The sequence below is a fragment of the Lissotriton vulgaris genome, chromosome 4_1, assembly GCF_964263255.1.
Source record: "Lissotriton vulgaris chromosome 4_1, aLisVul1.2, whole genome shotgun sequence".
Taxonomy (NCBI): Eukaryota; Metazoa; Chordata; class Amphibia; order Caudata; family Salamandridae; genus Lissotriton; species Lissotriton vulgaris.
In genome coordinates, this window is record NC_141691.1 from 1,497,867,714 (window position 1) to 1,497,895,053 (window position 27,340).

A 27,340-nucleotide genomic window follows, 5' to 3' on the forward strand; every position below is an offset into this window, starting at 1 on the left:
CTATAGTGCTTTCTCCAGCGCCTTTCTAAATTTCTACAGAACTGACGCTGGAGTCGCAGCTCTTCTGTGTACCACTGGGCAGATGGAGTCGTTCTATTGGGGCGATAAGTTTTTTCAGGAGCAACTTCGTTCGCTGCTTTTAAGATCCATTCCTGAAATTTAATGGGCATAGTTTCAGTATCGTCTCCGCTTTCTGGAGCAGATGACAGCAAGAGATTTGAGAGATGTGGTATATCTGCATTTTTCCACATCCGCGCCCCCACTGATGCCCTATCTTTAGTCTGAGGGGGTTTGAGTGGTAGCATCCGAATCCTAAAAATAATGGCTTGGTGGTCAGACCATATCAAAGGTAGTGTTGCTACCAACTCAATGCCATGGTCATTTGTAAACAGGCCATCCAGCGTGTGTCCGGCTTCATGCGTGGGGCCCTTCACCAGCTGCTGCAGTCCTATTGCCTGCATATCAGTAATAAGTTGGAGTGTATCTTTGTTTTCCAAATTTTCCAATGGAAAATTAAAGTCCCCAAGAATTGTATAAGTCGGGGATTCTATTGCTGGTTCCATAATTTCAGTGAGTGCAGCTAAGAATTTGGTTCGAGCTCCAGGTGGCCTGTACACCAGGGTTCCTTTAAAAGCCTGTTTGTGTGTAAGGTTGATAGTAAATGCGAAAGCTTCGCAATTGGTACTTAGAATGGGCTCAAATTTGGCACGATAAGTGTCCCTATGAATAATGGCTAAGCCTCCGCCTCACCCCGAGGCTCTATCTTGTCTAGCTACGCTGTAACCTTCAGGGGTAGCTTGAACAAAGTCAGGGCCTGATGCATCATCTCCCCATGATTCTGTGATGAATAAGATGTCCAGTTCATGATTAATAATGCTCTCCCTGATGTCTAGACTATGTTTGGGGAGAGAGCGTGAATTAATGAGTGCAGCTCTAGTATACTGTGTCGCTAAGCGAGGAGCGCTGGCAGTTATAAAGGAGTGGGCTATAGTATTTGTCGCAGACAGGGGAGGTGGCAGAGTGTGAGAGCAACCTGCACATGATATAGGTGTAGATAATGAGTGTTTTAATAACTGAAGTACTTGACAAGACGTACCCAGTCCTGTGTTCCATTCCTTCAGCTGTGTGGAAGTATAGCGTAGGGTAGAAGCGGTATGTAGGATAACAGCAGGACCAGGGGGGGTGGCCCTGGGCCCGGATCTGGCTCGGACGGGCGCAGACGGGCTTGTCTTAGGCGCGTCTTCGGCGCGCGCCCGCTGCGCTCGTCCGCTGCGCATCCTAGTCGAGCAAGGACTAAATAGCTCTCTCCCGGAAGTGGAGAAGAGCTAGACCGCGTCCCGAACCTGCCCCAAGATGGCGGCTGGTGCTCCTGGACGAGTGCCCTATTCCCTTCGCTCTAGCAGGTCAGGTAGGTACCAAAATACTGTGCAAATCACGCTAGGGTTAGTGCAATATTAAAATCACTGTCATCACAATTAATAATACGTTTTTTTAAAAATTGTTCGTTTCTTCAAAATTAATTCAGCTTCTCTCTAAATTCGTTTCTAACACCCTACAGAAGTAACTGTGCAATTTTAGTCTAAAAGAACAGCGCTAGTGGGAGTAATCCGTTCAAGTTTCAAGAATTGTGTAAATGAGAATCAACAGAGCAGAGGGCTCGCTCGCTCTAAATAGCTCTCTCCCGGAAGTGGAGAAGAGCTAGACCGCGTCCCGACCCTGCCCCAAGATGGCGGCTGGTGCTCGTGGACGAGTGCCCTATTCCCTTCGCTCTAGCAGGTCAGGTAGGTACCAAAATACTGTGCAAATCACGCTAGGGTTAGTGCAATATTAAAATCATTGTCATCACAATTAAAAATAAGTTTTTTTAAATTTGTTCGTTTCTTCAAAATTCATTCAGCTTCTCTCTAAATTCGTTTCTAACACCCTACAGAAGTAACTGTGCAATTTTAGTCTAAAAGAACAGCGCTAGTGGGAGTAATCCGTTCAAGTTTCAAGAATTGTGTAAATGAGAATCAACAGAGCAGAGGGCTCGCTCGCTCTAAATAGCTCTCTCCCGGAAGTGGAGAAGAGCTAGACCGCGTCCCGACCCTGCCCCAAGATGGCGGCTGGTGCTCGTGGACGAGTGCCCTATTCCCTTCGCTCTAGCAGGTCAGGTAGGTACCAAAATACTGTGCAAATCACGCTAGGGTTAGTGCAATATTAAAATCATTGTCATCACAATTAAAAATGCGTTTTTTTAAAATTTGTTCGTTTCTTCAAAATTCATTCAGCTTCTCTCTAAATTTGTTTCTTACACCCTACAGAAGTAACTGTGCAATTTTAGTTTAAAAGAACAGCGCTAGTGGGAGTAAGCCGTTCAAGTTTCAAGAATTGTGTAAATGAGAATCAACAGAGCAGAGGGCTCGCTCGCTCTAAATAGCTCTCTCCCGGAAGTGGAGAAGAGCTAGACCGCGTCCCGACCCTGCCCCAAGATGGCGGTAATCAATTACAATAAATTTTAAAATATATTTTAATTAATTACAAATTAATAATTAGTGTACGATTAATTCTAAATAAATACCAATAATTAAAATAACATATTTAAATAATTATAATTAAATTACTTCCCACCCTATTCCCCTATTAACCCACAACTGTAGGAGAGTAGGGTCTGCAATCCTATGATCACCCAGATTTTTTGCTTTTGTTTCACTGGTTTACGACTTTCTCTGGCTGTGGGCCTGCTAATCAGACCCGCAGCCTGGCTGTTCTCTTTCTAAATTACGATATGTACCCTAGGTGCATTTACCAATTGGTACTGGGCCACCTTATCAGACCCTGTAACTCAGGGCATAGGTGTACCCAGGGCCGCCAGGGGCTGCAGCATGTATTATGCCACCCCTGGCTGGCCTCCTAAATTTGACACAACTGGCTGCATGACAGCTGGGGCAAAGTCGTGTAATCACCCTTTGCTTTAGGTATAGTAACACTATATCTAACCATACAATGGACCCCCGAGCTCCTATCAGTCACTCCTATGGCAGGCCTTGACAATCCTGAAGGCAGAGTGCGTGGGCTCGTGTGAACTAGGTTCTGGCCCGAGCCGAGCCCAGTTGCAGCTTGCGGAATCAAGACCCCATGGCTGTTCCATGATAACGCAAACCACATCGGTAACTTCGGTGTCGCGTTATCAAGGCATGTCGAGTAAGGTGTCATACGAATCGGGATGCTGCCCTCTCACCAATTCTGGTGACGAGGTTAGCATTCCGCCCTTCTAGAGGGACACGACATGTACGTAACTGTGAACCCCGGTTAAAGTTAACTAAAGCCTCAGCTCCACAAAATGGATGCTGCCACCACAGACACGAGTCTGACCTCCTGCTGCTGGGAGTCCTTCCAGCGAGGAGCGCTTGGACAAAGGGTTTCCTGTCAAGGGCGGTGTTCGCACCGTCCCAGACAGGGTTTGTGTATTCTGGGTAGGTAGGGCTTTTGCGAGAAGGTGACTGCGGAGTGGCACCCCGGTGCTCACTACGCATCTGCCGGTCAGAACCAGTTCCAGGGGCGCCAGCCCTGGCCTGGGGAAAGTCCGGCAGGGGAGAGGGGTGTAACTACCCCCCTTCCTGGTCCCACCCTTAGGGCAGGACCTAGTCATGTACCCACCCCTTTCTTTAGGATAAAGGCCGGAGCGGGGACCCTTCCATATTAGATCATCTTTGAATCAAGAACTACTTTCTACGAAAGGACATTCGAGACTCTTCTCAAGATTTCTCCCTTGTGACTAAGGAGTAGTCACCCTGCATCAGCGGGCACCATCTAAGAACTCTGCGGTTTGCTGCAAGTCCTTCCTCAAGGATCCGACGGCCCAGCTCGACGAGAACCGGCTTCCCTGGCACCTCTGACCTCTACCCACGTCATCAGCTCAGCTGTGATCTGTGGGTGCGACGAGACCTCGAGGGACCGGCCATCATCAAAACCTGCACGCTCTTAATCAGCACGACCATCAAAGTAATTCCCTGGTGAGTGCTCTGGGGTCCGAGAAGCCCCGACCCTGAGCCGCTCCAGCACCGAAGTGCAGTCTCCCAGCATCTCCACGATCTGCGTGGGGCCCTTCTGCTCGCTGCTCAACACGTTGTCCGGTCACTAGCCGCTGGCTTGTGCCCTCCTGGGACGACATCCGACAACCAACGCTGCTGGTCTGGTTGCTCCAGACTGGCCTTCGCTTCTATCTTTGAGAGAAGCACCCCGGACCCTCCTGGTCCCCTCAAGACGCCATTTTAGGCCCACCACGTGGCCCTGAAATCTGCCAAGGCTTGTTGCCCCAATCCTGGGCCCAGCGACGCCGACAGCATCATCCTTCGTGGGACAGCTCGCACCTCCATCCTGGTCGCCGACAACGCCTCCTGGTCCGTGAGACTGCAGAGCCTAGCGTCGCCCACTCACCTGGTCGAGGTGACGGCCAACCGGTGCCCTCCTGGTACCCTCTGACTACTGGCTAGTAGTACGAACTTGGTCCCCTCTGCTTTCAGGTATCAACGATCTCTGATCCAGGCTTGGATCTCTACGAACTATTCATCACTGGTCGTCGGCCAGCAACTCCTTTTCTTCCGGCTCCTGGCTCGTCAGCGAAGACCCCCGACACCTGTAAGACTTGTGCAGCCGCAGCCCTCGTGGCTAGGTAACTTCGGCATTTCGGTGCCTGCATAGCCTCCTTACTCTAGGGTCCTGAGTCCCTCGCTTCCGACTTTCCTTATCGGGTCCGCCCGAGACCACTAAACTTTCCGTGTCTTCGGACACTTGTTTTAATTGTGCACTTGAAGTATTTTCCTAAGAGATTTGGTTTGTGCTTAGTACCCTGTCCTCATAAAGAGTACAGGGCTGTTGTGAATCTTAATAAATATCCTGTTTATTTTCATAACACTTGTGTGGTGTCCTTTCACTGGGTGTTCAAGGGATACATGTGTGGTAAACAGCTGGCTTAACACGCCCTCTCGAGTCTTTAGCCTTAGACTGCTCGTATCCACGCTACTAGGATAGCTGGTCTATCGGTTGACTTACAACCAATCATCATAAGGGTCGTTTGGAACGATACATAGCGGTCGCTAGAATAGCGAACGCTGCATATCGGGCCAACTTCTCACATTGGTGGCAGCGGTGGGATTTGAGCTTGCTGTTGTTTTACCACACGTATCCTAAGAATATCTTGTTGAAAGATCACATAAGTACTGTTAGTACATATAACTAAGCTTAGAATACTCTGAGTTCTATTGAACCAGCTGTTGCAGCTCCTCAAGGCCTAGCACACCTTGGCTGCAACTCTTAGCAAGGGATCAGTAGGTAAACACATAGTGTAGGTAGGTGCATCACTTACACCACACTAGAAACAGTATGTCGGACAAAGGAGGAAACTCTGAGTCTCCCCTTGTGTCAGCTGACCCTCCACAGGTCATCCCTTCAAGATATACTGTGCTGAGCTTCAAGGAGTTAAGACAGGTGTGTCACTCCAGGAAGATCAAGCAGGGGTCTAACCCCACAACGTCCTTTCTGATTGGTCTCTTGGAGACTTATGATGCCAGAAAAGCTGAGACCCTTCTTAGCTCTTCTAATCCAGAAGGAGACATGCCTCCCCTTGAGGGAACCAGAGACGATCCTGACCTCATCCACCTCTCAACTGAGACTGAAGATGTAGAGGATGATGAGAATGAGGATCCCTCTGGGGATGAGGCAGATAAGGGACAGGTAGAAGTCGGTAGACTAAGCAGGTCCAACTTAAGCAAACATGACAGTGGTACTGGGGGACCCCTGGGGCCGCTATCAGGTCAGCTTAACATTGGGAATGGACGAGCCAGATCTCTATCAAGAGACTCTGGCAGATCCCTTCAAACCAATGGCTCTCACAACTCTTCTCAAAGAGGGATGACGTCCCCTCAGAGGAGAGTGTACGAAGCTAAGGAAAGGGCAGCTAATCTGAGGATTGAAAGGGAAGAACTTGCCCTGGCCAAAGAAAGGCTTGCCTTTGCTAGAGAGCAACAGTTAAGTGGGGTAGTCCCCACTGGTGGCAGCATTGTACCTAGTAATAGGGAAAGGAGTTTTGATACAAAACACCTTGGTAAGATAGTGCCCCCCTTTAAACAAGGGGACGACATCCACAAATGGATTACTGCTTTGGAGAGGGCCTGCACTGTGCAAGGCGTTCCCCAGAGTCAGTGGGCAGCTATCTTGTGGCTCTCCTTTGAAGGTAAAGGAAGAGACAAGCTCCTCACCACAAGGGTCGAGGATGCTAATAATTACCACGTCTTGAAGAATACACTGGTTGAAGGGTTTGGCCTAACCACTGAGCAGTACAGGGTGCTGTTCAGGGATACCCAGAAAACGCAGTCTCAAGACTGGTCTGACTTTGTCGATTGTGCCACTAAGGCTTTTGAGGGCTGGTTGCTGGGCAGTAAGGTTACTGATTACCAAGGATTGTATAATTTGATGATGAGAGAACAAATTTTAAACAATTGTCAGAACCAGTTGTTGCATCAGCATCTTGTCGACTCGGATCTGACCTCTCCCCAAGAATTGGGAAAGAAGGCAGACAGATGGGTTCGTACAAGAGTTAAACAGACCCAGGGCCAGAATCAAGGTGGTCAGAAGAAAGCAGACCAGAAGGGTAAAGATTCTAAGGGGGAACAAAATGACCAGAAGTCTTCGACAGGTCCCCAACAACCCAAAGAGGGTGGGGGTCAGGCTCCCCAAAAGAAGAAAGAAGGCCAATCTAAGAGATGGTGCCAATACTGCAAAAGTAAATCTCACTGGTTTAGTGAGTGCACCAAGAAAGGAGGAGGGCAGACTCCAGCCACTGCAGCCCCTAAGGCACCTGTGCCCCCTAGTACAGCCAGCAGTGGTAGTGCACCTCCCAAGGGTTTAGTAGGGTTAACCCTGGGTTCTGAGGGGCGTGACAACTTAGTAGGTACACTCACTCAGGCTGTCCTTGTCAGTACAGGGGATGTAGATATGTCCCCTGACGTAAGTCCCAATACTTTGGGCAAATACAGACAGACACCTTTCATAAATGGAAAGATGGCTCAGGCCTATAGGGACACTTGTGCCAGTGTCACCATGGTGACACCTAACTTTGTGGACCCTGGACAGATCATGCCAGGTACAGAATTCCTGGTGACCAATGCAAGCAATGTCACTACCAATCACAGTATGGCAATTGTAGCTTTCTCCTGGGGAGGGGTAACTGGCCAAAAGAAGGTTGTAGTTAGTTCAGACCTCCCAGTGGATTGTTTGTTGGGAAATGATTTGGAGTCATCACAATGGTCAGAAGTGGAGCACCGGACTCACATGGAAATGTTAGGCTTGCCAGCACATGTGTTCGCTGTGACCAGGTCACAGGTCAGGAAATGCCCCACTGAACAGGTGCTGGATCCTGGAACAACGGACCAGACACCTCCCAAGAAAAAGAGCAGTAGGGTTAAGGCTGCGCCTTCCCCCTTGCCCCAGGTCGTGGATCAAGTCTCAGAGGAGGCTGACCTACAGGAATTGAGGGAAACTGAGCCTAGGGAGTTCGAACTTGATCAAGTTGAATTCTTGGGTTCAGGGGGACCCTCAAGGGAAGACCTGGGGAAGGACCAGTTAGACTGCCCTTCTCTTGAACCCCTCAGACAGCAGGCTGCTGCTGAGGCTGCTGGGGACGCCACAGGTACCCACAAGGTATACTGGGAAGATGGACTCCTGTACACTGAGTCAAGAGACCCCAAGCCTGGCATGACCAGGAGGCTGGTTGTACCCTTGTCTCAGCGAGGTTTCCTACTTACCTTGGCCCACGAGATTCCCTTAGCAGGTCACTTAGGTCAGACGAAGACGTGGGACAGGCTTGTCTCACACTTTCACTGGCCTCATATGAACGAAGATACCAAGGAGTTTTGCCGCTCCTGTGTCACTTGCCAAGCCAGTGGTAAGTCAGGTGGCACGACAAAGGCCCCCCTTATACCAATGCCTGTGGTGGGGGTGCCCTTTGAACGGGTGGGGATTGACATCGTCGGTCCCATGGAACCACCAACAGCATCAGGGCACAAGTTTATACTGGTGGTAGTGGATCATGCCACCAGGTATCCTGAAGCTATTCCCCTTAGGACCACTACAGCACCTGTTGTGGCAAGAGCCTAGTTGGAGTATTCTCCAGAGTGGGCTTCCCTAAGGAGGTCGTCTCCGACAGAGGTGCAAACTTTATGTCGAGCTACTTAACTGCTATGTGGAAGGAATGTGGTGTCAACTACAAGTTCACTACACCCTATCATCCACAATGCAATGGGCTTGTTGAGAGATTCAACAGGACCCTGAAAGGGATGATTCATGGACTACCTGAAAAGCTTCGGCGTAGATGGGACGTCCTGATTCCCTGCCTTTTGTTCGCCTACAGAGAAGTCCCACAGAAGGGGGTTGGCTACAGCCCTTTTGAACTTTTGTACGGACATCCTGTAAGAGGACCCCTGTGTTTGGTGAAGGAAGGATGGGAGAGACCTCTCAAAAAGCCTGCAGCCAACATAGTGGACTATGTGCTTGGCCTCCGCTCGCGGATGGCTGAATACATGGAGAAGGCATCTGAAAACCTTAAGGCCAGCCAAGAACTCCAAAAAGCTTGGCATGACCAAAAGGCTGTCTTGACTGTTTACCAGCCCGGACAGAAGGTGTGGGTGTTGGAGCCAGTGGCCCCAGCAGCACTCAAGGACAAATGGTCCGGGCCCTACACCATCCTGGAGAAAAAGGGAGAGGTCACCTACCTGGTCGACCTGGGAACTCCCCGGAGCCCCCACAGGGTGCTTCATGTCAACAGGCTCAAGGCATATGTCGACAGGAAGGACATGAGTTTGCTCATGGCCCTAGATGAGGGACAGGAGGAGGAGAGTGACCCTCTCCCCGACCTGCTCACTCAGAATCCTGACGATGGATCGGTAGATGGTGTTGTCTTTTGTGGCAGCCTCTCCGAACATCAACAGAAAGACTGTAAACAGGTTCTTCAGTCTTTCAGACATATGTTCTCTCTAACACCCAGTCAGACCGATTGGTGCACCCATGAGGTTGACACTGGTGACAGCTTGCCCGTCAAGAGTAAAATCTACCGGCAGCCTGATCACGTTAGAGACTGCATCAAGAGTGAAGTGCAGAAAATGTTGGAGCTGGGAGTCATTGAACCCTCGGATAGCCCTTGGGCTAGTCCCGTAGTTCTAGTGCCGAAACCTCACACCCCGGGCGGTAAGAAAGAGATGAGGTTCTGCGTACAACCTACTACATAAAAAAATTAATAACATTAACATATTTATCAAATAATCAATTAAAATAATTACCAATTATATTTTAATTGCCAATTAATAATTAATTAACAATTAATTCTAAATAAATACCCAAAAATTAAATTACATATTTAATTAATTATAATAAAATTACTTCCCACCCTATTCCCCTATAAACCCACAACCCGGTCTTAAGCCACTGGGGGGGAGGAGGGGGGCTGCAGGCCCGACTGGTTGCTGAGGCCCAGTCGAAGAGCCAGGTCTTGAGATCCTTTCGGAATTGGGTCAGCTACAGGGATAGCCTGAGGTGGAGAGGCATGGTGTTCCAGGTTTTGGCAGCAAAGTAGGAAAAGAACCTTTCTCCGGTCCTGACCTTTTGGGTCTGAGGGACGGTGGCAAGGGCTAGTTGTGTAGAGCGTAGGTCTCTGGTTGGTATGTGGAATGCGAGGCAGTGGTTCAGGTATGCTGGTCAGGCATCGCAGAGGGCTTTGAAGGCATGCATGAGGAGCTTAAAGGTGACATTTTTTCTGTTGATTGAGACCCAGTGGAATTCTCGTAGGTGCTCGGAATTGTGGCTGCAGAGTGGAATGTTGAGGACTAGTCTGCGGCATTTTGTTCTGTAGTTTCCTGAGAAGATTCTGAGTGACGCCTGTGTAGAGTGCATTGCTGGAGTCGACCAGGGCCTTGAAGCTAAAGTCCACTAAAGGACTACAGCCCCCATTTTGCCATCTCCTTCAGAGGAAGGGCAAACATGGCTTCAGGCCTACAATTGTCATAAACTCTTCTGACAGGCAAAACCTCCCTTTTAAATATGAATACCTCCTATGTAGGCCTTTCAGCTCGCAAGGCAGGATGTATGGTATTTATAAGTAGACTTGAACAAATTTAATGTTAACATATCTTTGCAGAAACTAGCACTCAAAAAGCTTTTTGTCACTGTGGTCGGTCCAGCTGTCCTGTAGAAAACAGGATACAGAATAAAATATGGATGCTGTATCTTAGGAATGGACCAAGCTAGAAAATGAACTAAAGAACTATTAAAATCCAATTCTATGGTGAAGTCGGATTTTAAAAACATATTAATCAAAAGTAACTTTTAGAAAGTTCCCTTTTCTCTGCCTGAAACTCCTGAAGACTAAGTTAATTTAATTCTAAAGCTTCCCCCGGCTTCTACTTGGCCTGAATAAGGTGTGAAATTCTTCCCAGGAGCTACACAATAGGTCACTGTAATTGACAGGTTGACGTTAAAGGAAAGAATTGACTTTGTCCAGCTCAGCAGAAGGGTGGGGGCTATGAGTATCATTTTGACATTATCGTGTCAAATCCCTCATTAGAGGTCTGCTGGATTCACACATAAAACTTGGGCACACTTGAAATAAAGGGAAGAGGATGACACGTCATTTCTTGTGTATCCGCTGTCTGGTTGCTGAAGATTCTGCTTTTGTCCCACCAGACCTCTATCTCTCATTTTTACATTTAACACTGAGGCCCTTGCTTTGACATTGGATCACGCAAGGTGCACAGCGCAAGGCAAGGGCTCCAGTAAGAATTAATATGCCACACAAAGCCACATTGCATGGCTCTGCATGGTTGAATAAATCCAGAGTAGCCTGTGCAATAAGAAGGAGTTCGAATTGTGGGGCGCATGTGTTCCAATGCATTTGTTTAAGTATTATGGCACTTTCCCAGATTTGCAAGTATTAGTATAGCTGGGAATACATCAAAATGCAAGGAGAAATATGTTTATTTCTCCTTGTTATTTTCTCTTTTTACGTGTAATGCACTTTGCAGCACATGTACAAAGAGGAAATAGCTTCAGAGGATTGATTTTGTGCAAGAAGCTATCCCTTACTGAACACAATTAATCGTGTATGTAATGCAGGCACACTTGCACCATAGGCAAAAAGACACCAGATCAGCATAGTAAATAACGGCCTAGAAAAAAGTCAAGCATTATGGAAATACAACAGTTTGCTAGTGGAGCTTGAATGTCTGGATGGGTCCTGGGGTGAATAGGTGACGCCCTCCTTGGCGTTTCCAAGTCAAAAGAGGAAGTGCTAAAGCTGCCCTTTACTCTGCCAATGGTTACTATTCACTCCCAGATAGCTAATCCCTGCTAAGTGGCCAGCAATTAACACCCATTGGCCTTTCCTGAGCTCAAAGGCATTGTTCTCTGTATCAGGGCTGTTAACTAGCCCACAAGACTGTGTAATCCGGCTCTGGAGGTGTGATGCATGAGAGAACTTGTCTTAACCAGTTCTGGCTCAGGCAGCCTGCATTATAATTTTAGAGAAATACCATTTTGGTGATGTTATCAAATATATAACTTCACCACTAAGCATGAGATTAAAAATGAGGCAGGAAATAACTATGAAGCATTTTTGTAGCCCCATCCTAAGTAGAGGTGGAAAACAAAGATTTGAATCCCACATAGGACGATTACGGAACCATTTAACCAATCCTAAACAGTGAAGTATCCTTTGGGTTTTATTTTAATGTTAGGGCACACTAACCCCTATATATTGTGTAACCCATTTTTATATGTCAGTATTCTGCCCAGTGGGCTTACAAGCCACCCTTTCGAGGTGACATGTAAACATAAAAATAGACTTTTCCTACATGGCAAACTCATTTTCCACTGCCATGTTTCACTGAAGTACCTTTAAACTTCAGTTTGGACAGGACTCAGTGGTGCCCCTGGCAGAAATATATTTGTGTTACATATATGCATGATAAATATGGATTGCAGCCCCATATACCATTTAAATTTCCATGCATTTACTGCACTTTAGGCACGCTTTACAAAGGGGTTTTTGGGAAGTTAAACAGGCCAGATAGGGAGTAACATTACACAACACGTTTTAAAGGCAAATTAGAGACACTTTACTACGGTTTAGCAATAGTAAAGCACACAGAGTCCTAAAACCACCAGAAAAAAAGGATCCAGAAAAAGACTGACAAATGCTGAGGAACCATGCAGGTTAGGAGAATTTGATACTCAATCTACCCGATTTAGCAGAAAGTAATTTACTTACTCTGTTCTGATAAGGACACTTTATCTTACACCATGTGGACTAGTGTTTGGGAAGATGGCATTATCATCCACTGTCCACAGTTGTTGTCTAACAGCTGCATGTGGTGGTGTTTTTCAGTACTGTGGCATTGGTGTTTGTTGTAAGACTGTTCTGTTTTAACCATATCTGTGGAGTTCTTGGGAAACTTCCCTGTAATTACTTTCGCCAAATGAGTAATGCCAAAGAGAAAGGTGTCTTGTGTAAGTTCAAAGTTCAGTGCAGCATTCATAACTTTAGACTTTCCAGGGGCTACTAATAAGATGCATGTTTACATTTGAATTATAAGTTTAAAATGTACATTTTTGAGCTTACTTTGCTACGCACTTGTTACATGGAACTGGCTAATTAATGGACGTGTGGCACGCTCGTGTGTTCCACATTGATCCATTTTGTGCATCTAAAAGGAGTTCATCATACAGTCCCGACTTAATTCAAGTGGCGAGATTTGTTCATTGGTGCACAAACATCTATAAATGATTGTTAATTGAAGAAGTCAGATAATTACATTTATGTTGCTCAAGAATATTTTTTTACACGCTTTCTTTTACATTAACAGATGTTTGCGTGAAAGTTGTATCTGTAAGAACCTGAATATTTCTGAAATCGTTTTTGGGAGGTGCTAATGAGTCAATAGAAAACAAGAGTTCGCCTGAACTTAAAATGGCGTTTTCATATGGCGACACAGAAAACAAATGCTAGTTAGTCACCTGGTACACGCATTGCAAGCAAGGAGTTAGGTGATTACAGTACCTATGAAATTAATGTGCAAGTACGTCCACTAGAGGGCATCAAAGCCTAATTTCACAAGCACCGTCTTCTTACAGCATTAGGCTAGGCACAGTTCGAAGCAAATGTATCCTAAATCCGCATTAAAATGCAGGTTTAATTCTATGGCCAAACATTCTATGGCCTTATGGGAAATGCAAAAATGAAGCTTTCTCTGTGTTCCGTTTTAAAGCGCTATATCTTGGATGTGGGACTATGTTTTTTGAGTATCTGTTAAGTTATTTTAGAGTTGGTGCAGTCAACAAATTATCAGGGAAAGGCAAGCCAGAGCGGAGCATAGAGTTGGCTCTGACGAAAGAGTTGGAGCACTATCCGAGCCCTGAAAATATTTGGTATGATAAGTTTTCTTAAAAAGTCAAAAGAATATGGGCCCTTTTTACACAAAACTAACTCGGTGCCGTAAGCCATGCGTTAGTTTCGAAGCACAGGGATGTGACATATTTACAACAATATGTCCCATCTCTGTGCTTCCCCCTGCACTGGCGCACAAACTGCTGCCATGCGCCAGCGGAAGAACCCTTGCACCATGGTTCAAGGATGCCTGCGTCCTAGGCAAATTGTTTTTCTGCAGAATGGGGCACCTTCCTACACAAAAATAATCTGTTGGGGTGAATTCCTCTTCCAATGGGTGCTGTAGAACGCAGCATGCAATGAGAGAGGAAAAGAACAAGGAGAAATGAAAACATTTCTCCTAGCTGCACCTCCCTAAGCCACCCCTGGGGTGGCTTAGCATTCTGAGGCATTTCCAGGTTTACTATTGCTTGTAAATTTGGAAACGCATTAGTGGACATGGGTGTTGCTGTGGGAATACCGACAGCAACATCCATGTCACGCCCCTAACACGCAAACTGTTGCGTGAAAAGGGGTGATAATATTGTGCAGCAGGTAGCACTGCTGGTGCGTCACCTAACATGACGCACCGGCCGCTCTAAGGGCTTTTTAATAAGCCCATATATTTCTTTAACAGGGGTAATGTTTCACCTTAACAAATCAGATTTTTTGAAACACATTTCTTAAAATTTGCGCCGAGATCTACAGAGATTTTGTGTGGAGTTTGTGTTTATTTTTTATTCAGACCCAAAGCAAAGTTTTGTGTTGATATTTGCAATCCAATGGAATTGAAATCAAAAGTAACACAAAGCAGCCCAATGCGCTGCCTTGTGTTACTTTGTTTCCGTTGGTGGCACGTGGGCATTCCTGTGCAAGAACCCATGGGTTTTGATGAAAATCCCTCTTCACAATTAATTGTAGAAGGGGGTTTGCACCCAAATCCTGTGTCTCCATGAGGGAGGCGTAACAGGGAGAAATATTTCAATTTCTTGTTGTTTTATCCCTCTTTGCAAGTTTACTGCATTCTACAGCACACATTCTAAGAAGAAAATGCCTTAAAACATAGGGATTTATTTAGAAGCTCATTGCGCTGCCTGAACGTCACTTTCTCCCATATAAAAAGTAGCGCAATGGCGGCGACAGAGGCTTGAAAATAAGCCCCATCATATTGTACCAGAAGGAACCACTTCCTGCAAAATAAAAATGATTACCACAAAGCAGACATCCTTGCTATTAAACCTGACAATATTGGTGCGGTTCTCCCTTCCATTTTTGCTGTTGCCTTCTGTGTTTTGCTGTGTGTTGGACCCCATTTTGCTGGTCTAGATGCTTTGGGCACTTTGTTACTGCTGTTCAGTGTCAAAGTGCAAGTGCTCCTTTTGTAAATTGTTGTTATGGATTAGTGAGTCCATGATTGGCTTATTTGATTTACTTGTCAGACCCTAGTAAACTGCACTGTGTGTGCTCGGGGCCTGTAAATCAAATGCTGCTAGTGGGCTGCAGCACTGATTGTGCCACCCCAAGAAGCAGCCTGTAAAATGTAACTCTGGCCTGCCATTGCAGAGCCTGTGTTCAGTCTGGGTCTGCCATGTCGACTTGGCAAGTGCACCCACTTGCCAGTCCCTGAATTTTCCATTTTCTACATATTAGTCAGCCCATAGGTAGGCCCAAGGTACCCCTGTGGGCAGAGTGCATTGTATGTGAAAGGTAGAACATGCACTGATGTGTGTGGCATGTCCTGATAGTGAAATACTGCCAATTTAGTTTTTCACTATAGCAAGCCTATTTGTTCCCATAGGAAAGAATGGGGAGTTTGTTTATAACATCTTATAAACATAACTGACCCTGGGAACAAGATAGAAAAATAAAGTTTAATATTCTTGAATTCAGAGTGTTAAAATGCATCTTTTAGTGAGGGTAATTTTTACATTCTGTATTTGAAAATACCTTAGAAATTAGGAATTTTCTTGCCTAACCATCCAGGGTGCCTCTGTTAGGTTTGTGTATTGCCTGTGTGGCTTTTGGATGACAGGGGCTGAAGAGGGGCAGTGGCTCCTGAAGTCTGATGAGTCAGGGCTGGGCTGAATAGACTTCGGCTGCATTTAGAGTAGGGGGAGGAGATTTACTTTCACCTGCATGGGCCTGGTCTGCCTTCAACACTACTGCCTCCACCTCCTGCCAGGAAGCTGCACCAGTGAGGACAGAACTGGTTTTGACTAGATGCAGGCACTCTCTGCCTTCAGAGAACAAAGGAATTTTGTATATAAAAAGAGGAGCCCAGGCCTCAGACTTTTAGATCACTTCTGGGAAATCAAGAGGAACCTTTGCCAAGGAGAAGAGCCGGATAAGCTGAGGTGGAATACTGCCGCTGTGCTGTTTGCTGTTTGGGGTTGGTTTACAGGGCTGCTTGCTGCCAAGGAAAGGTGAAAAAGGACTTTGCTGTTTGCTTTGTCACCTGCTTGAAGGAAAGATCTCCAAGGGCTCAAAACTGAGCTTGCCTCCTGTTATGAAGTCTCAGCAACACAAAGACTCCATTCCTTCTGTCTCTCTGCATCTGAAACTGCTGTTTCAGCTGCCACAGAAGGGAACTGCAACACCGACGCTGGCGAGCAATGTCGTAAACCTGCACCGAAGCCGTGGGCATCACTCCTGAAGATCATGACTCACCGCCCGACTTGCACCGTAGGCCCAACGCCTGCCGACGCTGTGCCTCATCAACTCCGAAGCAATCCACTAGGCCGATGCCTGCACTGGAGCTGAGGACACCGCTCGTGAAGTCCACGCACCATCCTGACTCGCACCACAGCCCCGACTTCACTGACACAGTGCTTTATCAATGCGTAGCTGATCCTCGACGTGGGTAACTCCCGAATCCATTGACAAGGAACCGATGCCTCGCCGCCATTCTTGACGTCACCTCCCTGACACAGTAAGGAAGCAACATCTCACCTCCCCTGGGGTTGCAAGCAGCCGAAGGCGCCAACAAGCATCACCTCCCTGATGCCGTGCACCATCTTTGCTTTCATAAATTCCAGGGTACTGTTCTTTGTGGGTCTGCTTGACTCCGGGCCCGACGCTGCGCACCTCGCAGTCAGCGCCGTACTTTGGAATTTTCATCGGTTGCGACGTTTTTATGACTCCTGCTGGAGTTATTTGTTGCTAGGAGCTTGATTTGCGTGAATAACCTATTTTTAAGGGTATTTTTGATACTGTATTGTGGATATATGTTGTTTGGTCTTGTTTTGGTTTGGATAAAGATTACTCCTTTTTCTAAAGTGGTGTTGTGTCCTTTTGTAGTGTTTTCGCTGTTTTACTGTATGTGTTCACAAACACTTTACACACTGCCTCTGAGAAAAGCCTGTCTGCTCTTGCCAAGCTACCAAGAGGGTGAGCATGGGTATTTTAGGAGTGTATACCCCTTACCATGACCCGTAACAAGGGTCCCTCTTTGGCCAAAGGTACCTACCTCTGCCAACTAGATAACCCCCTGTCTAACACTTGCACTATGGTGAAAGGGTGCCTGCAATATTGCATGGCAGCTTAAAGTGCACCAGCGCAGAAAGACAGCAGAACAGAGCCACATCTCAGTAGCTATGGAGCTGTTCGTCACTCTCATGTTCAAGCAACGTAGAGGTGCAACTTAACTTACTGCATTACATTGAGTAACATCTTTGTAAATCTGGGTCTGAGTTTTTAAACATGAAGTGCAAATCTTTCCTGCCCCTGCCCTATGACAATGTGGCCTTGATTTTTCATATAGATGGAGCAACATTAGAGGCTATAAAATCAGACACAAGTGTTTTTTTGTTCAGTGCATCTCCTGAACTCACATATTTGAAAGTGCTTTCATGTTGAATAATGAATATGAAGCTTAATAAAATAAAGATTTTTGCCTAGCATCACACAATTTGGTCAAGCAGGAAATATTCATACATTTTAAAGATTCACTCTGTGCAATTCAGGCACTAGCTGAATATCTCTGACATCAAAGGTTATTGCATAAAAAACAATCTTTAGAGGTATATTCACACAGAAGGAGGAAGTAACAAGGAGAAATAAAGATATGTATCCTTGGTATGCCTCACTAAGAGAGGAGTAGCATTATGACACATTTCGAGGTTTACTAGCTTAAGTAAATCTGGGTAAGAATCAATCAAAATCCATGGGTTAATGCATGATAACACCCAAACTCCTCCCATGGAATGCCTGCCCAACTCAAGGAAACACACGGCTACGCTATAATCATGTTACATTGTATTTACTAAACCACAGAAAGTGGCTTTGCATGGCTGAGCAACATTTTTTGTCAGGGTTTCTTCACAAAAGTGAATCAACCCAGACACAAAATCTCAGTGAATCTTCTCATTAGTGTTTAGGTCAATCAATCAATCAAAATCCCTTTATTCTCTTATTCATATTAACCATAAAATACACAGGCAAATACACAACTAAAAACTCATAGTTACAAGTGCACTCCTATAGTCAGTCTCCCCAAGCACACCTCATTCTGAGAACAACATTTAAAAAGCTAGCAACATTATAATTAACACATTCATGAGAAAATATTTGTAAAAACATTACAGCAAGTCGAACTGTAGTAAAACTTCATCCCTTCAACAGTTGAATAATATACAGTTTCCTAGGTTGATCATAAAAGCGGCAAATTATTTTAAAATGCAGGGTAACTTGTCAAGACATCTGGAAGCAGCCACAGAGGCCCTATAACTTTAAATCGCTCAAGCCTCTTGGGGCCACTAGCAATAAATGAAATTGGTAAAAGCCTAACTCTAGTAAGTAACAAGCATTTGTAATGCAAAAGGTCTTGCATTTGAGAGAGTTTAAGCTATTGACATTGTAAATGACAATGCCTTTTATTTATCTGTTTTGATAATTCACACATAAATAAAAGGCATTGTCATTTACAATGTCAACAGCTCAAATGTTTGTAAATGAGAGAAATATTACATTTCAAGGAAGCGGCCGCCATTGTCCCGGGCTTCTTGGAAAGCATGCATAGTGAGCTGAATGGTGCAGGAAAGCATGTCGTGCCTGCTGTAGGAGAAACTCATTAAAAAAATAGTTATTACTGACTAAATAAGACATACTGTGTAACAACAGAAGTAAAAGGGCCAGTCATCATGGGAGGTTACAAATGAAGACAAGGTAAGGGTAAGGAGGGACTAACAAGTCTATTAATTAATCAGAAGCCAGCATTTACGAAGGACAATGACACAAGCCAATGAAAAATATGGGCGGAGAGTGGGTGAAGCTTCAAATCCATACTAAATCACAGCATGCCTTGCAGAGCAGCTCATGCGCTACCCAGGCTTGACCTAAAAAAAGATTGGTGCTGTTAGCCACAAATGTAAGATATAGTTCCATCGACTTGACCGCCTTTAACTTCTTCCATGGTCATGACGGAATGGTTCCGTGATAAGCACAAGTGCAAGTGTGCTCTAAAAATATCCCTTTGCTGAAATCAGCAGAGGGATTTCCTTTTTTTCTGCTTTGGGAGGTGGGGAAGAGCTTCCCCAACCTCCCAAAGCATGGTTAGGGTCTTCATTGTAATAACAATCGCGTGCCTGGCACGCTGTCATCATTATAATGAAAAAAGAAAACTGAAACGTAGTTTCAGTATCAAAGTTTCGGTGCTTGTGGGGTTATCTCAGCCCCCCAAGCACCGAAAAACATGGTAGAGGTATCGTTGGAAAGGGGAGAATCTCCCCTTTCTAATGGTACCCTTCCCTAGTGGATCCCTGCTTGGCGATCACCCCAGGAGGGTGATCCCCAAGTAGGGATCCACTCACTAGCCACCAGGGAGGGGGAGGGGCCCCTTGGGCGAGAACCTTTGCTCCCCCCATAACATTTTGCCGGACAGCCATTCTGCCACCCATGGGGGGCAGATGGAGGCAGCAACCCCCAATATGCCCCCGGGGGGGGGGAGAAAGCCCTTGACACCACAGTTTTTTTATAGGTAAGGGTGGGGGCTGGCAAGGATGGGGACCCACTGCCCGCACCCTACCCCCCTAAAGAAGGCATAAGACTTTCTGCCCCCCCCCAGGAGGCAGATGGGGGCCATAGCCCCTGATCTGCCACCCTTGGGGCAGATAGCATACTAGGCCCCAGTTATTTTTTTTAAATATATATACGTAGGGGTGGGGGCTGTCCAGAATGGGAATGCCAATGCCCCCCGCAAAACAAATGCTACAGTCTTTCTGCCCCCCTGGGAGGCAGATGGGGCAATAGCCCCTTACCTGACCCCTGGGGGCAGAAAGCCCACTAGGCAACAGGGATTTTGTTTTCCAAGGTTTGGGGTGGGAGCTGCCCAAAATAGGCATGCCAATGCCCCCACCCACCCAGCCCAGAAAAATGCCACAGTCTTCCTACCCCCCTGGAGGCATATGGGGCAATAACCCCTGATCCAAAGCCCCTAGGCATTAGGGATTTAATTACCTCAAAGTTTGGGGTGGGGGCTGCCCAGAATAGGCATACCAATGCCCCTACCCCCAAAAAATTGCCACAGTCTTTCTGCCCCTCCCAGAAGGCAGATGGGGCAGTCGCCCCTGATATGCCCTCTGGAGGTGGCAGAAAGCCCACTAGGCACCAGGGATTTGATGGTTTTTATACGTAGGGGAGGGAGCTGCCCAGAATGGGCATGCCAATGCCCCCACCCCCCAAAAATTACCACAGTCTTTTGGCCCTATGAGGAGACAGACGAGGACAATAGGCCCTTCCTTGGGGGCAGAAATCCCACTAGGCACCAGGGATAAAAAAAATCAAAATTCAGAGGCAGAGATGCCCAGAATGGGTATGCCAATGCCCCCATCCCATCAAAAAAGATGCCACAGTCTTTCTGCCTCCCCAGGAGATTAGCCCTCCGGGGGGGCAGAGAGCCCACTAGGTGCCAGTGATTATGCTGGCTTTTTATACGTAGGGGTGGGGGCTTCCCAGAAAGAGCACCCCAATGTCCCCACCCACCCAAAGAAATTGCCAGTCTTTCTGCCCCCCCCCTTGGGGGCATATTGTGGCAATAGCCCCCGATTTCCACACACCACAAAGAGGCAAAAAGCTCACAAGGCACAGACTTTTTTCAGAAACTGCCTACTAGTGGATATTGGGTCCTAGCGCAGCTGGCACCCAAGGAAACCTAGCAAACCTATTCATTTTTGAAAACTAGAAAACAAGGAAATCTAGGATGTGGTGACTAGTGTGGCTCTCACTCAGTTCTGTTACCCAGAATCTCTTGCAAACCTCACATTTTGAAAAGAATACACATTTTCTCCACATTTCTTTAGGGAATGCGGGGTGGGTAGAATTGTGTGGATCCACAAAGATTCCAGAAATTCCCAACTTAGAACTGTTAGGAAAATGTGTTTTTTTTACAAAGTTTGAGGTTTGCAAGGGATTCTGGGTAACAGAAACTAGTGAGAGCCAGACAACTCACCCCATCCTGGATTTCCCTAGGTATCTAGTTTTGAAAAATGTATAGGTTTGCTAGGTTTCCCTAGGTGCCAGCAGAGCTAGGGTTAAAGATTTACGGCTTGGCACTTTGCCAAAAAGGGTCAGTTTTCACTGTAACAATATGTTGTGTCCACGTTGCCTTTTGGGCCTTTTCCTGTTGCATGCACTAAATCTACCCACACAAGTGCTGTATTATTTTATCGGGAGACTTAGGGGGACACAGAATTGTAGAGCAACTGTTATTACCTATTGACTTTCAATGTATTTCTGCCTTCTAAATGTAAGACAATGTGTACAAAAAGAAGTCACTGAAAATGTCCTATAATTCACATGCTAGTATGGGTACCCACAATTTCGATGTGCAAATAGCTACTGTTTATGAACTCTGTATTTTGTTCCCATTTCAGAAATATATAGGTGTCTTTCATATCGCTTTTTCCCAGTTTATATTTTCTCAAATGAATTGCTATGTACCCGTAGACTGTAAAAAACCATTGCAAGTCGCTGCTCAGATATCGGCTCTGGGTTCCTCTGGATCTTGGTGAACCTACAAGTCCAACATATTCCCACACCCAGAAGGGTGCAGCGGATGAAAGAATATATTGCTTTCAAACATCTGTTATACTTAGTAGAAGTTACAGGTGAAAACGTTGGCACATATGGCTGTTTTTTTTTTACTCATTTTCAATTATTCCTATTTTCAACTTTTAGCTTCTATAAAAAAACCTTGAAGGATCTATAGAAAGGACCCCTTGCTGAATTCAAAACTGTGTCTACTTTTTTAGAAATGTATAGCTTTTCAGAATCTATCATTGCTTTCATACCCGTTTTTATCATTAACTGGACGGAGGTTGAAAGCACAAAAATTAGTAACAATAGGCTATGTCCCAGTAAAGTGCCAAAACTGTGCAAAAAATGGTTGTTTTCTGAAAAAAATCTGCTTGTCCCTGAAACCTGGGAAGATGGTGATTTCAGCACCACAACCCGTTTTTGTTGATACCATTTGCAGGGGAAAAAAACAGGTGCTTTCATCTGTAGCCCTTTTTTCCCATTTTTCAAAAGAATTTCTGGGTCCCCTCCAGCGTAATCAACAAACCCTGAGTATCTTTAAAATCCCCATGATGTTGGAAAAAAAGGACGCACGTTTGGCGTGGATACCTTATGTGGTCAAAAAGTTACAGGGGCCTAAGCGTGAACTACTCGAAATAGCCAAAAAAAGGCTTTGCACAGTGGGGAGAAAAGGCCTAGCAGTGAAGGGCTTAACAGGACAAAGCCTCAGACTATAGATATCTGTAATTACTTCTAACCATTTAAAACTTTCTTTAACCCATTTTCTGATCAGACTGGACCACACCCCTGGGATTGGTGAATAAATCACCCCTCCCTAAATTCCAGACAGACTCTATAAATTATTGTGCCACGGTGTGCAGTAAGCATTATCAAGGGAGGTACAGTCCTGCAAAGCTTTTTTGTTTTAATTTAGTTGCTTCACTGGTCAAAATGTTTACCCAACACAGGAGGGGTAGAGGACAACTATGTCTGAAAGATAACTTTCACCAAGTTCCTCATAAACAATAAATGTTTGAGTACTCTACGGAACACTCAGCAAGTACCTAAAGAATGTATTTTCAATGTTGTGTAGATGGTTAATTTTCACATACCCCATCAATCAATCAATCAGGGGCTTATAAAGCGTGTTACTCACCATGAGGGTCTCAAGGTGCTGGGGGGCAGCTTTGGATCATTCGAAGAGCCAGGTCTTGTGGTCCTTCCTGATCGTGTGCAGGGTCGGGAAGTGCCTGATGTTCAAAGGGAGCTCATTCCAGTTTTTGGCTGCAATGTAAGAGAAGGCTCTCCCGCCGGTTCTGTGTCTGCGGATGCAGCGGTCCTCGGCCAGGGCGAGGTCGGTGGAGTGGAGGTTCCTCTTGGGTACGTGGAAGGATACTCTCTTGTTGAGGTATTTGGGTCCGATGTTGTGGAGGGATTTGTAGGCGTGGGTGAGGAGTTTGAAGGTGAATGGTGTGGAGTCTATACAGAAGAGTTTTGTTGATTCCGGCTTAAAGGACATTGCCATAATCCACTCTGCTGCTAATGAGTTCGTGGGTGACGGTCCGTCTGCAGTTGGAGAGAACCCACTTGAAAGTCTTACGAAGGATGCGAAGGCAGTACAAACTAGTGGATGCGATGGCATTGATCTGGCGTTCATGGAGAGGAAGGAGTCAAGCATGATGCAGAGATTCCGAGCATGGTCTGTTGGGATGGGTGCGCTCCCGAGGGCCACCAGGTGTTGTCCCAGGCAGAGATGCAGGGACCGAGGATGAGAACCTTGGTCTTCTTTGAGTTTAGCTTCCGGCAGCTGTCCTTCATCCAGGCTGCCACATTCTTCATGCCTTCCTGGAAACAGAGTCAGGTGTCTTTGGGATTCCTCGTGAGTGCGAGGATGAGCTGGGTGTTGTCGGTGTAGGATACGATGCTGAGCCCGTGCTGTCTGTCATGGCGGTAAGGGGGGCCATGCAGATGTTGAAGAGCGTGGAGCTGAGTGAAGATCCCTGGGGTACTCTGCAGTTGATTTCCATGGGTTCGGAGAGGAAGGGTGGGAGTCAGATCCTCTGGGTTCTGCTGGAGAGGAAGGATTGGATCCAGTCGAGGGCGGCTCCTTGAATTCGCACGTCATGCAGTCTGGCTGCGAGAGTGCAATCTGAAATGATTTTGAAAGCTGCAGAGAGGTCTAGAAAGATAAGGGCCGCGATGCTGGTTGAGTAGCATGCGGATGTCGTCAGTCGGGGTGAGGATAGTGGTCTTGGTGCTATGGTTGCTGCGGAATCCTGACTCGGAGACGTCCAAGATGGAGTTCTCTTCTACGAATCTGGTCAGCTGGGTGTTTTCAAGTCTCTCTGTGACTTTGGCCGCAAAGGGGAGGAGAGAGATGGGCCGGTAGTTTTTCAGGTCCGTGGGGTATGCTGATGGTTTCTTGAGGAGGGGTTTTTCCTCTGCCTGTTTCCAGTTGTCTGGGCAGATGCCAGATCTGAGGGAGGCATTGGTGGTGCGTCCTAGTTCCGGTGCGATGATGGTGCCAGCCCTGTGGAAGATGTGCGGTGGGCAGGGGTCCGTAGGGGTTTTCTTCATGGTCGCTGTGATGCTTTCGACAGTCACAGGATCCCAAGGCGTGATGGTTGGCCTGTTGGAGGTGGTAGGTAGGGGGTGGTGGTCATCATTGGTTCGCTGAAGTTGTCATAGAGGGCCTTGATCTTCAGATAGCAGTAGGTGCTGATCTTGTCGCAGAGTTCCTGGGAAGGTGTGACGTCCGTGGCTTTGCAGGTGGGTTTTGCGAGCTGCTGAATGACGTTGAACAGTTCCTTGGTGTTCGTCACGTTGGTCTGGACTTTGTCTCCTATGAATGTCCGTTTGGTGTCTCTTATGCGCTGGGCACTCTTGTGGTAGTTACGCGCTTCTGTAATTTTCAGGTTTCGCCAGGCTTTCCCTACACGTCTGCAGGAGCGTCTTGCTTCTTGAAGTTCCGTGGTGAATCAGGCGGCTTTCGTCGGGTGTTATTTGGCGGGGTGGGGGAAGGGTGCAAGCTTGTCAGCGCAGCAGACGATGCAGCGGTGGAATTCCTTGGCTCCGGAATTGCTGCCAGTTGCGGTCCTTTAGGGGTCTTGGAGGAGGCTGGTGTTTAGGAGTTCCTCTGTGACCTTGCTCCAGTTCCTATGTGGCAGGCATCGGGCGGGTTTGGGTGCGGTGGTGGTCTTGAAGGTGAAGTGCACGCAATAGTGGTCAGTCCATATAGGTTGGGTGGTGTGACAGAAGTGGATGTTTGTTCCTCCTACGAAGATGGGGTTAAGGGTGTGAGATCCGCTCTGTGGGTGGTCGTGTTTACAATTTTCTTCAACCCTAGGTTGGTGAGGTTTTTGAGGAGAGCAGTGGAGTCGGGTTCGTTGCTGTTGTTGAGGTAGAAGTTCAGGTTACAGAGTAGAATGTAGTCCATGGAGGTGATGGCGTGGGGTGTGGCGAGCTCGGCGATGGTAGTCTCATAGTGGGTGCGAGGTCCTGGTGATCTGTAGATGAGGGTGCCACGTAGTGTGGTCCTGGGGCTTGTCTGGATCTGGAAGTGGAGGTGTTCTGTGTTGGAGTGGGGGCCGCTCGTGCTTCATGTGGAGAGGCAACAGGGGGTCTTGTGTGCGATGGCGAGTCCTCCTCCAGGGCGATGTGGGCGGTCTATTCTCCGGATCTTGTATCCGTCAAGCATGGCGGTGGTGAGGTCAGGACCGGAGGTGGCTTTTGTCCAGGTTTCTGTGAAGAAGGCAATGTCGGGCGAGAGGGTGTTGAGCAGTTCCCAGATCTCAATGGCGTGAGGGTGCAGGGAGCGCACGTTGAGCAGGATGCAAATCAGGGTTTTGGTGGTGTGTGCGTCGAGCGTTCCTTTGGTGGTCGCGAGTGATGGTGAAGGATTTGTGGCAAGGTCTGCACAAGAACTGCCAGTGTGTGTTGTTCGGTAAAGCTTTTGCGCAGTTGGTGTGTGTTCCGGGGCTGAGTGCGTGGAGGGTGGTAGAGTCGTAGCAGTGAGGCCTCGGAGATGCAGGGCTCCTAGTGCTGGCTGGGGTCGGGTCGCAGATGGGCGTTATGTAGGGGAGCGGGAGAGAAAAGTAGCTGGAAGGCGGGAGCGGGGAGTTCAGGGGGAGGGGTCACGGGTACACACAGCAGCAGGAATGGCAGAGAAAACGGCAGGAAGAGTAAGGCAGTGAGAAAAAGAAATTAAGCACAATCAGGCAGAGTAAAGCAGAGAAAAAATAAAATTAAACATGGTCAGGCAGAGTATGTAAAACAAAGAAAAATAAACAGTATGTCAGAGGCAGAGTAAAAGGGTAAAACGGTGAAAACAGTGAAGGTTTCCTTCCATATACCACTATTATGTGAAACTCTGGGAAGACATTTTACTTGATATATACCTGCAATAAAGCCTTCTTCAGTGACTTTCTTCCTATCTGGAAGCAAAACCCCAAACTGCTGCATTAGCCTTCACTATGTTTGGCTTGTATTAAGGGGTTCCAACAGAATTCAGGATCAAACATCAATTCCCAATAGGCAAATACACTAAATAATAAGGTATGTGCCTTCACCCAGAAAGTTTGTAATGTAATTGATCTTGGTTCTGCCTCCATTGCAAAGGATGTAATAACATTAATTGGTAAGTCCAGCTCCTCCATTAAAAACAAAAATGCTTCCAGGAGGATTTCTAAAACCCTCATGGTTCTAGGCATCAGCACAACACTATCCTCATTAATCAGTACTGGCATAGAACGTGACAGTATAAGGGGGCGATCTGTTTTTGTTGCCACTAGTACCTGTTCCAGTCTATTAATATACAAAGTAAAAACAAAAGGAGCTAGAATGCATAGTTGCCAGACCTCTCTGTCAATTTTCCATGATCAAGTACAGAGACATTGATCTGCGTAATGAACTACTACTGTAGTTCAGGCATAGAGATCCCTCAAAAAGTAAACAATATAAGGCTGAACCCGGTAAATAAAATAATTTTCTATAATTTGATACAATTCACTCTATCGAAGGGCGATGTAAGGTCCATAAATGCCATGTATATTGACACACCCCGGAACTGAAAACCAGAAAATGCAACTGCAAGTCACCAGAAAGGAAATAGCGCACCAGTAGGGAGCCCACAGACCAAGCCACCTTCAAGACATCCCTCAACCAATACCACCAACTCCTAAAAGAGATAAAAAGAAGCGCCCCGGTTGACCACATTGAAGCCAGTTCTAACCACAGCAAAGGACTCTTTAACATCATCAGACAGTTCTCCAACCCTACAGCCACTGAAAACATCTTCACTCCTTCACAGGAACTTTGCGACACTCTGGCGGACTTCCTCCACAACAAGATATGTACTATGTCCTCGCTCCCACAGAAGCAAACCCAGACCACATGCTTACTGCCTGGTATCAGCTCACCACAGAGAACACCAGAGCGGTTGCAAAGTCTGTTCACTCAGGAGCATCCATGGACACCTGTCCCCACCATATTTTCAAACTCGGGACCAAGAAGATCACAACAAGCTCACCCCATTTTCAACACATCCATAACCATGGCCTCCTTCCCTAAGATTGGAAATGTGGAGTCAGAACCCTTCTCAGGAAACCATCCACCGACCCAATCGAACTCAGGGACTACCATGTCATCTTTCTGCGCCCTTTTCTGGCCAAAGACCTCGAAAAACCCATCAACCATTGTAAACGTTTAGCGTGTTGAAAAAAAGATTTTGTCTCTCCTATTTTATTTCATAGCAGATAAGCTTGGTGTCTCAAGATTGACTTATTCTTCTCATTTTTATCTTCCCTCTAGGGTTACTTCGAGGTTCACCTTCTTCCTCCTACCAAGCAGTATTGATGCCTGGGAAAGAAGACAGACCCCCAT